The sequence below is a fragment of the Pongo abelii genome, chromosome 2 (genome assembly GCF_028885655.2).
Source record: "Pongo abelii isolate AG06213 chromosome 2, NHGRI_mPonAbe1-v2.0_pri, whole genome shotgun sequence".
Classification (NCBI taxonomy): Eukaryota; Metazoa; Chordata; class Mammalia; order Primates; family Hominidae; genus Pongo; species Pongo abelii.
Window position 1 is genome coordinate 161943132 of NC_085928.1, and position 16698 is coordinate 161959829.

A 16698-nucleotide genomic window follows, 5' to 3' on the forward strand; every position below is an offset into this window, starting at 1 on the left:
GAGGTGCTCGCCGGCCGCGGTTCTCCCGGGCAGGGGCGGGCCGCGCGCGGTGGTTGGTTTCGCGTCCCTCAGCACCTCCTGCCCGGGGGAAGGCGGGAGGGTGAGCCGCAGCCGCTCCTGCGCCCTTCCCTGCCGCGGGCTCTGCGGACGCTGTCACGGCACAGCCGGCGCACGGCTTGGCAGCCCTGCGGGACCCAGGGAGAAACAAGGGGGCGAGAAGAGAAACAGGTGCGTGCAAGTGTACTCACAACTTAATGACCTTTGTCGGGGGAAGGTGTGAGTCCTTCCGAGTCGAGCGGCGCGCGGGTCTTCCCGGCGGCTCCCGCATCCCTGGCCCCGGGGCTGCCATCCCGCCCGGTTTTCATCTGGGCCAAATATGTGCACGCAAAGGTTAATTCTCTGCCTGCTACCCATAAATTACGCATGACATGTTTAGCTGGGCTGCCTTATATGGAGAGTGCTGTATTTCAGGCCAGTTTGCCTTTTGCCAAGTTTACAGGGCGGAAGACGCCCTGTAGGAGAGGGCTGCCTCCTCCTTTTCTTCTTCTTCTTCTTTTTTTTTTTCCATCGTTCTGTAGTGCGTCACTCAAAAACTGTAAGAAAAGTAAGTATAGAAGCTCTTTGGGTGGAGCCGCAGTTGGTTGAATTGCTTTCATGGAAGGTTGAAAAGAATGAAAAGTAGTTAGTACTTGGGTTCTGGTTTTTAGACAAAAGCAGGACAAATATGTAGCCCCCCCCCTTACTTTTTTTTTTTTTTTTTAAACGGAGCCGGAATCTGTTATTGGTAGTAATGTGTCATGTGAGAATACTTTGATTCCAGAGCCTGTAACACGAGCAGGTATATGGTGGCGCTTATGCCTTCCCCTCGCACAGCACTTTACAACTACAGGGGTGTTGCTGCCAGAGTAATATTGTGTTCTTAAGGCTCTCTGGGGCCGGGAGAGTATGCGGCTGTTGGGATTCTGGGGTGTATTTCCGTGGAATATGTCTCCCCAGGATTAAAATTAAGAAGCTGCCAGAAAGGTTGTTGCCGCTGACTTCACTTTGTGTGCCCACCAGCACAGGCACAAGTCATAGCAGATGGGTGGCAAACTCTGCCATATACTCTGAGGAGTTTCTTAAATTAATATGCTAGGAGAGAAGTCATAATTAATGCTTTTAGACTTTCGGGCCCTCTGCAGCGTGCTTTGAAATACTACACCGGTGGACACTGTGTCCCTTCCTCCTGAGCTTGAACACAGTGTCTGTTTATACACAGAGGGTGTTTAGTACCTAAGTATTCTATACCAGCACAAGAGAGCCACTCCACAGTTATCTCTCTGTGTGGGTTCGTAAGTGTGTTGGTGTTTCTCCTTGCTGTTGAGATAAAATATTATCACCCAGAGAGAAAATGAAAGTTCAACGACTGTAAAATTTATCCCAGGAATGTGCAGTTCAATACTTAGAATGTCTTAGATGTAGTTATAGGTAGAGGCACTGAATAAGTTATTTTGTAGCCTGAGAATGCACATCGCTGTCACTTGTATCTTGCTTTCTTAAAGTTGGTGACAACTACGGCTTAACTTTTTTAGAAAACCTAATGTTCTAGTTTTTATCTGTTTTGTGTATTTGCATGGGAGTTACTTTATTATTATTATTATTATATTGCTAGGTCTTCTTTGAAAATGTAGGCATAGGTTTTTTAGTCTTATTTGTTTAATGGGGGGTTTCCTTGCTGAAGACTACAAAAGTTGCCTTTTATGTTTTAAGGAACAGGTTGGGTCAGCAACAGAAAACCTGTTCATCTATAATTATAGTGTCATTTAAGACATAATAATCAGATTTCATTATTACTAAGAGACTCAGAAAAACTCACATATGCCTAGTTTAATTTTTTTCCTTATATAACTATGAACAAATTTGTGTGTAGATACACATCAAGTGTGGTACTTTGCACAGTCATGCCAAAGAGAAACTGAAGTGTTATATGGTTTGAGATATTATTGCTTGTGTTTACATTTCCACATTTGAGGCAAAGTTAGACTCCAAGTTGAATTCATTAAATTTTGATTCCAACATTCTGTTCTTCCTTTGGGCACAGAATTCCTATGAAATGAAACACTGGGTTTTGTTCCAGAACAAGAACAGACTAACCCAAAATTTCTCCTGGGGGAAAAAAAAAGAGTAAAATTATATTTCTCATTGAAAATTGTATTTCCCATTGAGGAAGGGTGTGTTACTTTATTATATAAAATGCCTTATTTTCATTATAAGAAAAAAAATGCCCTTGCATTTGTCACTGTTGCCATACATTAGGCCTGTATTTGATAGATCTATTTATGGAAACAGAGAATAAATAATCTTGCTGCACCTTCTGGCTTTCTGCTTGGTGATAGATGTGCAGATTAGAGAACATCTCAGGTCTTGCTTAGGAAAAGCTGAAAAGAATAGGTGATTGGGTTTTTTAAATTCTGTATGCAAAGGCATTAGGGTGGGTAGTAGATATGAGAGTCAAAAGAGTGGAGGAAAGAAGTGAAATAGGTTCATGGAGTGATTGGCCCAAAATAAAATCCCATCAACCATATGGATCATAGAGAATGTGACATAGAAAGATTTTAAAGTGTATGGTTTTTTAGGCCAAAAAGCTTCATATGTTTGGAAATCTAGAATGTGCTGTCCAGTACAGTAGCCAGATGTGGCTGTTGAGCACTTGAAATGTGTCTTGTCCAGATTGAGAAGTGTAAAATACTACCGGGTTTTGAAAACTTTATATGAGGGAAAGAATGTAAAACATCTGATTAATGTTTTTATATTTATGATATGTTTTAATGATAATTTTTGATATATTGGTTCCAATAGAAGATCTTACTAGATTAACTTCACCTGTTTGTTTTCTCTCTTTCTCTCTCTCTCTCTTTCTTTCATGATGTCTAGCAAATATAACAAATGTGGCTAACATCGTATTTATTTTGGACAGTGTTGTTCTAGGATAAAGCAGGAAAACAGTGTTCTGGGAGAAAGCTTAAAGATTTTGCTGGTCAAAACAATAAAATTGGCTTATTTTGTTATACATAGAAATACCTCGTCTTTCTTATCCATTGTAACCAAAATTTGAGAAAACACACCACCTAACATCTATTTTTATTTCCTCAAAGCTGCTATTTAGTTTAGAGATTTGATGGTGAGGTAGTAATAATAGAGAAAAACTTATAATTAGAGAATGAGTCTTAACACCTCTCAAAGGCCAAAATAGAGTATGATTGTTACTTAGGAACATTTTAGAGACACTGTAGCTATCATTGTCCTGAAGTTACCAAACATAAACGAGTCACTAAAATTATTTTAAAATAGAGATTTTGGTAAATAGCAATTATCTTCAAATACTTAATATGTGTTTTCTTTTGCTAGAACTTTCTTTAGAAAATTAAAAAAAAAAAACCCAAATCCAAAGTCCTGAGCAAATGTTAATAAAAGATTGCTGAATTCATAAGAATGAAAGATTTTTACCTGCAGATAGGAGGGTATTGTTTTGAATGTTAACAAAGGTGAAAATGTGTTTCTACTGTAACATTATGGGCTCTGAAGAATTTCTATACATGGAGACACTGTCTTTATAATTTGAACACATTCTTGAGAAAGCATCTGACTGGTAAACAAAGCACAATGGCATAGGTCCTGGAAACATTCCTTTCAGATATTTTCATAACTGAAGTACATTTTGCCATTCACAGTGAGTGTTAAGCTGAAAAAAATGTGGTTCTTTTCTAGCCATATAAAGTATGCTTACTATTATTTTCTTGAAGGATGCCAAAAAATGTAAAATGGATGTTGTGGATTCTTTGTGGGGAGGGAGCTAGTTTGTATATAGAGCCTCAAGAAGAGTTGCCTCTCGGCTTGGTGGCATCTTGAATCTGTCTTCCACTATATGAGGCATAGCTTCCATTAGTGTCAGTGCGTGTGTGGAGGGTGAGGGGAAGAATGATCCCCATTAACTTTGTATATTGTTTCTGATGAGTCATGGAGCATATTCACTAATGGTTGGAGAATTATTGATTGCAAGGCAGAGGATTCAAGAAGAGCTGTTGGCATATGGCATTAACTGTCTCTAGACATATTTTTTATTTTTAAATTTGAGGTAGAGAAATCGGTTTTTACGTAGTGTTTTTCATGTTGTAAAAAATAAACATTTATGTAAGCATTACAGATATATCCTTGAGGAAAAAAATAGCAAATACATGGTTATAGTTTTCTACATATTACTAGTTTTTTTTCATAACAGATCCACAACATCTCTTTCAGATAATCGTTCATGTTTTTAGAGAGGCATCTCATCATATGTGCCTGTGAAATCTGTAAAAATATGTGGAACACACATCTTGAAATATTTGTGTTAGGAGAATTAGGTCTTACACATTTGGTTCTTTTTCTACTGCTTTTGATTATGTTCTCTAGGTTACTATGATTATCCTTTGTTAAAACAGTTCAGGAAATATTAATCTCAAAACGAAATGTAGCCATATTGGACAGAGTAGAGAATTGCTTTTCCACAGAGATCAATTATTCCAAAAAGGTGAAGACGTTTCTGAAATAATATCATGCTCATATACTCCAAAAGAAAAACCATCATCTCTTTTGACATTCTTTTAGGAAACTGAGAGATGTATGTTTTATATACCAAAAGAGGTGAATAATAGTTGATAAAGGTATGCAAAATACATACTCCTGTGAAGTGTGAACACACAATTTGTATGTAACGCATGCATGAACATACAACTTTCCCCAAGACAATGCCAATTTATTCAAATCACCTGAATGTTAAATAATATCATACTGTTAAAAAGAATTGTGGTAAATATGAAATCTAAATACCAGTGATGATATCTATGCTGATGTCAGCTCCATTCCAGTCCCGCTTTAGCTAAATTCACAAAATGAAGAGATGTCTTTCTCCAAAGTAGTTTTCCAAAAATTTGTATTTGGCACTGGATTTTTCCTACGTTTTCACTTTTAAAAGTTTAGAAGCTATTAACTAAAAATGAACTAAATGAACTTTTAGACAGCTAAGAAGATTCTAGACATATTTAGTTCTATGAAATAAGCATTACATTGCTGACTTGAGATATTATTTTATCATATAAAGTTGATTTATAAGTGAATACATATTGTGAAAAAATACCACACTAGGTTTAGTGAAATCTACCACACTTAATCAAGATAGATATACCTTGTCCTCAAAAAAATAAGAATCTGATAGGGAAAAATAAGAGCTTCGAAAATAACTATAAAGTAGAAAGTGATATTTAATAAACAATGGCTGGGTAACATGGTATGAAAGTTCAGATAAGGGAAAGTCTTAAGATAACTCTGACTTGACCCACATACATGTAATGAAGGGAACAGTCCTTAAATGTATAAATAATGGGAACAAAAGGTATTCAGTATTTTTCAGCCTTACCAAAATATTATTCTGTTAAAGCAGTATTCTATTCAGCAATGGTTCCATATTTTCCATATGTTTATAGATGACATTGAGATATCGAATTTTCATATATGTTTGAATTCATTTATTTATTTATTTTATCTAGGAGAAATATAATGGTTTCCAAATGTCCTATACTAGATTATTGATAGATTTTGTCATTTTACTATTGAATACCATGAAATATCAGCTGTTGCAGCCACTAAATAGTTACAAACTGTAGGTACTACAGTTTAATAGTCAATGCATGGTCATATGCTTGTACTATGCTAAATATAAAGGATTCAAGATGAGGACTTAAGCAGTTCATATTCGTATTTAGAATATTATCAAAGATATTTTCTTAACTTGTCTCAGTATTAGAATTTACAGCCCATTTTCAGCTTATTGTATCCAAAAATTTCAATCTTATATCCAGTAATTTATCAGCATTTGTTGATGACAGTAAAAGTGACACATTAGCATTTTATTTGTTTTTGTGTTGTTTAATTAGAACAGTGACATTTTAGCACTCTTTGTGGATGGATAACTCTTCTAGTAGAAAGAAAGCAGGAGGGTGGTCAAGCTAAGTGACAGATACAAAGAGTTGGAGGACATAGGGCTTTCTGTGGGTAAGAAATTGATGAGAAAAGCTTTATGCCACTGACTAGGCTTGCAATTCAGTATTCCCCTATCAAAGGCCCCCTTACTGATGTTTCTGTTTACTGGATTTTGTTGTCAAGATGCCAGGTTCTGAAGAGATACACCACGAGTTCTTATAAACACTATATCTAAATTTGGTTTGAAAGTCTAATGTTTGGCCGTGTGCGGTGGCTCACACCTGTAATCCCAGCACTTTGGGAGGCCGAGGTGGGCGGATCACGAGGTCAGGAGATCGAGGCCGTCTTGGCCAACATGGTGAAACCCCGTCTCTACTAAAATACAAAAAATTAGACGGGTGTGGTGGCGCATGCCTGTAATCCCAGCTACTTGGGAGCTGAGGCAGGGGAATTGCTTGAACTCAGGAGGCAGAGGTTGCAGTGAGCTGAGATCATGCCACTGCACTCCGGTCTGGCAACAGAGCAAGACTGTCTCAAAAAAAAAAAAAAAAAAAAAAAAAAAAAGGTCTAATGTTTATACCAGGCAGGTAGAAAAACAAAAACGGACCTCATTAGAGGATACATGAGGTTTCTAAAAGTGGAACTCCTTTGTAAATGTAGGAAGTGGTATCAATATTATTATTATTTTAATATACTTATTTTGAAGTAACTAAGTTTTTTTGTTTATTTCTTGAAAGAAACAATAGATTTGGGGAAAAACCATTTGCTCTTTTCATGCCCTAGTTTCTAAATCTGTGACATTATAAAGGTAGAAATATTTATGAAAATAGTAGAAGTTGCCACTTGCTGTATACTTTTAAATAAGGTGTCTCATTTAATCTTTTTTACTGTAAAGTAGCTCTAAAGTAGTCCTTATGACTTTTACCTTAAAGATCATGACTAGAACAATTTTTTCATTTGCAGAGATATGAGGCTTGTGTTATTTTTATTATTCCAATGTTCATGTTTTTAACCAATTTTTCTTGTCTTGCCTCCACTGATTATATGTAAAGAAGAGTGATGAGAATATAGCTGTAACAATGATTACTAACATCTTTGAATACTTTCTATGTGCTAAGCTAAGGTTTATAATTAATTCATTTATTCCTCAGAACAACCCTATGGTATAGGTACTATTAATATCCTGATTTTACAGATAGGGGAACTGAGGCACAGACAAGTCCAATTAATTGTGCAAAGGTACTTAATTAATAAGTAGCACAATAAGGAGTTGAACCAAGGTAGCCCAGTTTTAGAATCCATGCTCCTATGTAAAAGAATAAAAACAGATTTTAAAAATACTTATTTTGGATGCCGATAGGAGCTTGAGAACGTAAACGTTTGGAATACTTTAAAAGACTTGTACTTTCTACAGCATTTGAAGAGACTCCAGAAGAATGGGCAGAAAGTAAGAGGATAGAGAGAAAAGGCCTGGGGTGAGGGATGGGAAGCATTAATAGGATAGGAAGAAATGAGGAATCAGGTGTTCAAGGGAGATTGGTGCTACACTTTTGAGGTCATTGATGACCAGGTAGTAAGTTTAATAATATGTAGTGTGGAACATAAACAGACACTTGGTGTTTAGGGTAGTAACCTTACAGGAGTTGTGTTTCGGTGACATTTTATAGGGGAAGTATAGGACACATATAGAATGAAGTAGACATTGTGGTTATACAGAACAGAGATGAGGGACTAGATGAGGGGCGTGGCCCTAGAATGAAAAGGAGGACATGTATGCTGAGAGAAATGTGATAAGGTTAGGCTGCATAGGATGTACCAGCTGACTGGATGTGGATATTAAAGGCAATGGGGGTATTAACAATTATTTTTAAAATACAGCAAGAATTTAAAAAACTTTTAATCAATCAAAAATTCCTTATTTAAGAATTATATAAAATATCAGTAAGTGAAAAACATTTAAAATTGTATTTTATCAGGGATTATAACTTAAGTAGAAGATACATGTTAATTTCTTAAAACATTTCATTTCTGTGCCAAGCTCTTTTAAAGCACTGGATGGTGATCTAAAGGTCACCAAATTCTTTGTCCCAAATTGGTAATTTTAAAGTAAACATAATTTCAGCGTTAGGTGTATTTTGTTATTTGCTGAGAAATGTCTCAATGTCAACCAGGCAGTTCTCCTCTCTTATTAAAGTTCATGCTCAGAATGCCTGTGTAACCTATCCTTAGTGATAAACAAGGTGGCAGATAGATACATGATAAAACAAGTTTGCAATGTGCTCAATGTGGCTGACATTTATACTTCTCAGACCTTGCTATTTTAGGGAAGGTATCAGTATAACCAGGGCATTCTTTTTCCTGGAACTAAACATCCTTAATAATCAGTCACTATTATAAACAGAATGATTTACATACAGGAATCAATAAACAGTTGCATTTGGTTAATGGTTATCTGGAGTAGGAGGATAGTTATATTTCAAATAGAGTAGAAAGCTTTATTGGAATACTTACATGTCTTTTTAGTTTGAGGACCTTACAAGCTTTTTACAAATAAATGGTTTAAAATAGTTTAAACAGAAAATGTCAGAACATTGATCGATTATGTTTTATTTAATATACAGAGAAAAATTCCCGTGAAATCAAGACAGTTTTCAAGAAAAATATTCTATTTATAAATATTTACAACTTATTAGTTATTTAGATTGCCTGTGTCCATAAAAATAATACAGAAATTATTCCATTTATGTCTTTAAATATAGCATGTTTCTATAAACTAGAGAATAATGTTGACAGTATTTTATTTTGCCTTTGTTAGTATTATGTGAAAGTCACACTTATTAATTACATGCCTTTTTCTATTATTAGACTTTTTTTTCCTATCTAGTTTTTGCCTTGTGCTGTATAGTATGGTGAAAATCTATTTAGCTATGTCATTAAGATAATGCTTAGAAAATGCAATTTTTAAGTAACTAAGATTAAGTAGTATTGGACATTCTTTGCCTTCTTTATTGTTCTGTCATTGGGCTAATTTTAACTAGACAAATTTATTCCAAAATATTTTGAGCCATTATTGGAACTTCACTGCTGTAACATTCAGGAAAAACTGCATTGTCTACCTAGTGGCATTCAGATAAGGCGTTTGGTCTTAGGTACCTCTTTCAGAAGACTTTTAAGAGATTTGATAAACATAGCAAAATTGAACTACGGAGGATACAAGAAAATCTTTGATCCAGGAGTAGTCTCTCTGAAGCATTGCATGACCTTTCCAAAAAATAATTTGAGAAGTGCCTAACAATAGAAAAATATATATTTTTTCCTTCAATAGGAAAGACTTTAGAAAAAATATACTCAAGTAGAATTCTGCATAATGCTTTCTGGGGGACCACATTTGCTGAAAATTGCCTATGGGAAATCACTTTCTCAGAGCGATATAGTTTTGAGGACTGAGATTTTTTTAAAAGTAAATATTTTATTGGGAGCAATTAATTTAGGAAGAATAGTATTATGCCTATTCCTCTGTAGTTGATTAAAGTTTACTAAGTGCTGAGGTCTTTTCCCTTAAAACATTACTTTGTCATGTTAACAATCAGGTCATAGAGGAATCAGTTCATCTTTTGTGTTTTGCTAAATAATCAGTTAACAAACATATTCTGAGCATGTTTAAAGTCAAAGGATTGTAGTAGGTCACAAGAGGGGGATCGAAAGTATAATTACATGGTGTCTTTCCTTCTTTGACATATAATTGAGTTGAGGAGAAAGACGAAGACTTAACAATGCAAGGCACTATACAAGTTAGTACCAAAGGAGGAAACTGAAAGAGGGAAGGAAATTCAAAGAAGGAAGTTTTTGTGGAACTGAATGGCCAGGGAATGCTGTGGGGAAGAGGGGGCATCTGTCATAGGCCCAAAGATTAAGCACTCTTTTCGGAATATGGAGTGACATAGTAAGAATAAGGTGAAAGTAATGATGAAAGCTACCATATTTGAGCAGCGTCTTTTCTATGTGAGGCCTTGCCAGCTTATGTTGTTTTTGGAAAAACATTGAGTGAAGATAGACAACCTGGTAGTGATAGTAGACAGTGAATGAATTGGGCCTGTGAGTCAGGAATCATCATCCTCTTAGAGGACACAGACTTAGAGAAATTATCTTATTTGCCGAAATCCACATAGCTGGTGATCAGCTGAACTGAACAGAAGCCAGGTCTTTGAATACTTCAAAACCAGCATTCCCCAACCCCATCCCTCCCCATCCCATGATTCTGTTGGGAATGAGTGTGGCACGTTTATGACATAGTAATTTTAAAACTTCACCCATACAACAACTGACATAAGTCAGGAAGATAGAAATTTTATTTAAAAGGCTGTCAAATGTATTTTCATCTTTTTGCTTTGATGATGGGTTACGAATGGCGTATAGTTTGACAAATGCTTATACTCTGTTTCTTGGATTTGTAAAAACAAAAATAAAACAAACTAGGCCCCCCCATCTTCAGTAGATATGGTATGGAGTTGCAGTATCATGATGTTATAACAGTGCATTTGGCAGTAGGTAGACCCATTTGGGATTCCCTCAGAGGAAGCTTGTGAAGTTTGAAGACAATGTACTTTCTCACCAATAATATGAGGCTATAACATTTTCACCAAGAAATGATAGGGGCAAAAGTTTATAGATCATGGTTGTTTGATTGTAAAGTTACATCATCTAATTTATACATCAGACTCTGCTCTCTGTAACTTTACATGTGATGTAGCCTGTGACTTTAAAAGATAAGCTGTTAATTGTAGAGTTGTGCTGTTGGAGACCTGTCACTTTGCTAACAAATTCCTCTCTTCATAGAGCTATTTAGAACGTATAGCAAATGAAATTATGTGATTATGTGTTTTTAGAGAAAAATTTATTTATATAAAATGAAAGTATTTGCTTTTGGCTGCAAAAGAAAGCATCCTTATTTAGCAAATATTTAGTGCAGTGCCAGTGCGCTATGTATCATGCTATACCCTTTGGCGGAAAAAGAGATAAGATGTGCCTGTTCTCAAAGTAATTTCCAGTATAGTGATAGAAATATTCACAAATAATGGACGGGCAAAACAAAGTGGGCACAAAGAAGCCAAGAATAGGCTGTTTGTGGGCAGAGTGTGGAATTTGCCTAAAACCATTCGGCAGACAGGTTAACTCTTTAGATACTTTGTATATATTGGAGAAGAGACAAAATCAACTCATAATTTATTAAAATGATGTGATTCGATATGTAAACCATTTAGTTTTTCTGTTCAAGTATTTGGTAAATAAGTGTGATGCCAGCATAGTATCATCCTGGACTAGACAGAAGAAATTAATTTATTTCTGATGCTGGCAGTTTTGGAGAAAGGTAGGCACATACAGTTCATCTGAATCTTCCTCATGCTAAATTCCTGATTGGAAGCAGGTTAAAACACTCAGGATTGGTAACCAAGTTTCAGTGCCTACAACGTTTATGTTAACAGAAAAAAAAAATCAGAGAGAGGTGAGTTGTATTTAACTTTAATGACAGAGAATTTTAAATATGCACATGATTCTCTTTTTCCTCCAGCTTTTCTTTCTGCACAGGAAATAAAGCTGTATTTTGTAGGCTAGCTTCCAGACTTTGAAATGGTGAAAGTGCAACTGTGCATATTCTTCTATAAGACCCCATTCAGCTGTGACTTGTTTGTTCCTTGTTTCCAAGATTTAATCTGCATTCTAGGTTAGAAAATTCAGGATTTTATTGCTTATTATTATTCATTTTTAATCATAAATATTTGTTTAAAGCCCATTACATATAAAGTTTTACTATAAGATTTTAATTGAAATTTTTAAGACAAATTAAGAATATGATTTCTGATTTTCTGAAGTTTATGTCCTACAGAAAAAGGCCCATTCATAAGTGAAATAATAAAAGCAAAACAACAAAAGACTCGAGCTTTAGCCATTCTAATAATTATTAAAATAGCTACTTTCTTCGTAGGAACTTATTATTTTACATGTGTGATCACATAGCTCTTACACAATTCTGTGTGATTTAGGCATTGCTATCTTCCAGGCTCCCAAGTGAGAAGATTGAGGCTTGGAAAGATTAAGGTTAGGGGATTTGCTCAAGGGTCATATGGTAAGGTACTGTGAGAGCTGGGATCTCAACCCAGGAGTTTTGCTGTTTTTCTGCTTGTTGATTTCCATCAGTATGGTATGAATTAGGCACACAAATACTCATTGCATGTAGATTTGAGACCTACTCCAAGTTAATTCTGGAAAGACTCAGTGAAGAAGATAAGATGTGGAAGAGGTTTTTTTTAAGCATTGTGGTCATAAAAGAGCAGACTATGCAATGGACTTTGAAGTTTCACTAGCTTTGAAAGGAGGGATATCTCAAATAGCCTAATCTGCCTGTGTGGTTTGCTCAGTATTAGTTCTACTCACACCTAATACCCTCTGCCCCAGCACTCGCCAAGATCAGCAAAATCTACTTTTAGACTCAAAATCATTACCACCTGTGAAGTTTCTGATGTCGCTTCTGAGTGACATAGCACTCTGTCAATTGCTCTGTTGGATGGCTTTGCTGAATGGCACCTTTTAAGAAGTGCCTTCGGCCCCAAAAGAGTTTCAAATGCTCTTGTAATCTATTCAGCTGCATTATTGAAGATATTAGGGTAATTCAATTCATTTTTTTATCACTAAAACATAAAAATCTGTTGCCAACATTAAAATAGAGAAACATATCATTGAAAATTTAATAGCTCTACATTCACTCAGAGATTTCCGATAAACTTTTCTCACTTCCCCTCAAATCCCTAGTAATTAGAGCATGTCCGTGTGTGTGTGTGTGCATGTTTTTGTGTCATATCCCTATGTGTCTATATATATATTCCATAAATGATTGTGAAGTAGTACACAAGTTGTAGCTAAAAATGAAATAGAATAAATGTATGAAGCTAAGGGATCCATTCTCCAACTAATGAGTTAGTTGACAGATTTGCTTTGAAATATTGATATCATTTTGTGGTTCCCTATATTGAATACAAGTGTGGGCTTGTGAAAATACAGTATCCACAGACCCTAAGTAGAAACAAAATAAAGGTATTCTAATATACCTATGCAAATTTAAAGTTTTAACTTATTCATATAACAGTTTTCAGCTTGTCAGTGACCTGATATCAATGGATTTGAAAGTGATTTTACCTTTAAGTACCAAGAATTCTTAGGGATACGTGTGTGTGTGTGTGTGTATTCAGATTAAAGCTTCCATGCTAATATACTAATTTTTTGGCAAGAAAATTAAGCACCTATATTTCAGTTTAATAGTACTATGGTAAATGAAATATATTAAACATGCAGATTCTGTTACATTCACCTAATATTAATTTGAATTTTTAATATTCTAGGCACTGTGCTAGATATTGAATACATAATGGTAAGCATAAACAGATAGTAAACAGTTATAAAATTTAGACGTCTCTCAATTTTTCAAATTGGCCACTGCAGAAATAGTGACATTTTATTAGGTTTTGTTGCCACAAGATTTTCAATAATTAAAAAAAATTATTTATAGATGCCAGTAAATATTTATTTTACAGCACCTACCAATGTTAGGTTTACTATGCATGAAGGAAGGATTTTATTTTCATGTAAAGAAAAATGCCATTTTATGTTTAGAATCAATGCTTTACAATTAAACAAGAGAAATAGCATCACAAAATAATACGGGAAGAGAAAACTCATTTTGAGCAGCAGCAAAATATTGTGAGTTTAAAAGGTCAGGCCAGTACAGGAGGCTCCAGTTTTGCCACTCACTATGCAGAATGCTGTGACAGCCAGGGCTGATACAGCTGAAAATATCTGCAGCTTTGGAAGCCTTGTAAGTTTCAGAAGGTCATTTTGGCATCATGATAGGAGCACAGATTCACATGGAAGGTCAAACTGGACAGCCAGGCAGGAAGATAGGTTGCTGAACCCAGTGCTTGTAGACTTTAGAGCAATCACCAGCTGCAGTAACTGAGTTTTTTAATTCAATGTAGCCATCTTTCATTGTAATATTTGTTGGGGAATGAGCTTTGCTTGGTGGGGAAATTATAAGTTACCTTTTCTCTTCTGAAACCTAAGTGTTGCATCTACAACTTTCCCTGGTACCAAGACAAACGTTACTTTAATTTTATTTACGTGTGATATATACCCCATCAAGCTTACAAAAGTAAAGTGCACATCAGATAGGACTGTTGTTGTTGTTGTTGTTGTTGTTTTTAATCAATTAGAAGGCAAAGAAATGAAACAAGTACTTGAGATGAAATTGAGCACTAAATTTATCTCTCAGCTTCCTGGCAACTGAAGCAGAAGCTTTAGGAAGTAAAAAAGTGTCCTGAGTTTATTTAATAAGATTTCTTCAGATCCCATATACTGTCTTATTCTTAGCTCTTTTGGTGTTTAGTTAAATATTCTGACTCTGCCCTTGGGTGAAGTCTTGAATGGGTGAATTCCAATTACTTAAAAGGTGAAGGCTGAATTCTTTAGCCTGCCTTTAAGGCCCTTACTGATTCAGCTTCAGCCCAAAGTTCCAGGGTCATCTTCTGCCAGCCCCATTACATACAGGTGTTTCATACAGACCAGTTCTTCCAGTGTTCATATGCAGTGCTTTCCCACATCCCTGCCATTACCGTCTGGATTTCTACAGTCTGGATTTCTACTCCTTTTTGTCTCTAACCAAATGAAACTTGTCCTTCCAGACCAACCTTACATTTCTTATCCCTTTTGAAACTACCCCTGACCTCTCTCTTTAACTTAACAAGCTTTCTTGTTACCTCTACTGTGTACTTCTCGCTTTCTTTTTTATATATAGTTATTTGTGTGTTAGTTTTATACCTTTAATTAAGCATCAAATTCTTAAAGGCTGGATCCAAGTATTCTTGCTATGTCTAGGCTACATATAAAAGGTGGTCAATACACAGTTAATATAATCAATACACATAATTTGTGTGTATTATATATTGTTAATGAATATATTTATTCATTTAATAAAGTTACTGTTGAATGTATTTGAATTTCTTGAAGGAAAACATTTCTTTTCCTAGGATAGTAGGGAACAAAGAAAGAAAACCTAAAAAAAGAAGCACATTTAGAGAAACACACTCCTGTAATTTTTCTCAAAGGAAATATTTTGAGGCAGCAGAACCAAGATTGTAATTTTTTTAATTGTTTTGACTTTGGGTTTTCTTTTTATAAGTCAACTTAATATATGTGATTTCTCTGTGCCAAAAAGTAACCAGTATTAGTAGAGAACAGCTTTGGTACATGTAAAAGAAAAAAATCATTTATGCCATTTCAGACCCTCAGTGCTCTCTGACAGATTTTTAATGGTTTTATCAGCTGTTAATTAGGTTGGTGCAAAAGTAATTGCGGTTTTAAAAAAGATTGCAAAAACTGAAATTACCTTTGCACCACCCTAATAAAAAATTGGCCTGACTATATGCCTTTGAAATGTTTCAGACAGTATTCTGTCTCCTTCACTGCTCTTCAAATACTGTTTTAGTAGTTTATCTAGATCAGTCTTACTGTATGCATAGTCAGCATACATCAGTTTTATACTTTTAAAGCAGCATTGCATTTTACCTACGTGGAAGTTTTCTGCGGACATATTTTAAGCTTCTCTAAGAAAAGCTCTGAAGAAAATGCAGGCTCCTGTTGCTCGGAGGGCTGATGAATAAATTTAAAAAAATCATGCTCAAAGACCACTTCCTTGACAATTAATCTTTCAAAATCAGCTGAGTATTTAGAACTTCATAATCTATTCAAAATTGATTAACAATCTTAATTGAGAAGACATTTGTATCTGAAGTGTAGAATTTTCTTGTCTCCAGGTATACATTATTAATGTTTAGTGTCTACCCCATGGACATAAAAGAGCAATAGCATCCGTTCTCAGCTCTGTAAAAGAGACCATCTTATCTTCTCTAGAATCAATATTCAGGGGTTTCTCTTTCACTTACACATACCTCGCTCTGAGCTAACCACAAGCAATGCAGTAGTGGTACCTCCAATAAATCCCACTCACCCCCTGTCTCTCTCCCTTCTTTTGGCTTCTGTTGTATATATTAGTAGTCATTGTCATTTCTACCAAGTTTGGTATTAAATTGCTAGCATGTATCGTGAATGAAGTTTTACATTTGGAATCAGAAGAGCTGATTTGGAGTTCTGGTTCTTCCATTTATTTAGCGTAGGGATTTTAATGGGTCAGTCACTTAACCATGCAAGCCTCAATTTATTTGTTCACAAATGAGCAAAATAATATAACCAACCATCCCTTAGAGTTGTGAGGAACAAATAGTAATTAGGATGAAAATAAATTGTATGTCAACATATAAAATATTATTTGCTATTTTTGAATAATAGAATGTATAAGTTGTTGGGGGGAAAGTAAATTTCTGTACTTGGCTTCTTCAGTGGAAACTTTTTTTTTCAATTTTTTTTTTTTTTTGAGACAGGGTCTCCCTCTGTTGCCCAGGCTGGAGTGCAGTGGCATGATCTCACCTTACTGCAGCCTCCCAGGCTCAAACAATCCTCCTGCCTCAGCCTCCCAAGTAGCTGGTACTGCAGGCATGCACCACCATGCCTGGCTAATTTTTGTATTTTCTGTAGAGACGGAGGTCTCACTGTGTTGTTCAGGCTGGTCTCAAACTCTTGGGCTCAAGCAGTATTCCC

General features: G+C 35.5%; 1 protein-coding gene across 40 annotated transcripts in view; it reads left to right on the forward strand.

Annotated features, from left to right (window-relative positions):
• The window catches only part of MBNL1 (muscleblind like splicing regulator 1), a 218437-nt gene that overhangs the window by 22363 nt on the left and 179376 nt on the right, over window positions 1-16698 (forward strand). For 3 of the 40 annotated variants that reach the window (XM_063722287.1, XM_063722288.1, XM_063722289.1), the window contains exon 1: window positions 74-228. The exons of 30 other annotated variants lie outside the window; for them this stretch is intronic. The gene's annotated coding sequence lies outside the window, so the exon portion shown is untranslated. Of the gene's footprint in view, window positions 1-73; window positions 229-453; window positions 605-16698 lie in introns of those variants that run through there. 7 more of the 40 variants (XM_054552874.2, XM_063722277.1, XM_063722285.1 and 4 more) reach the window with 5 other exon arrangements.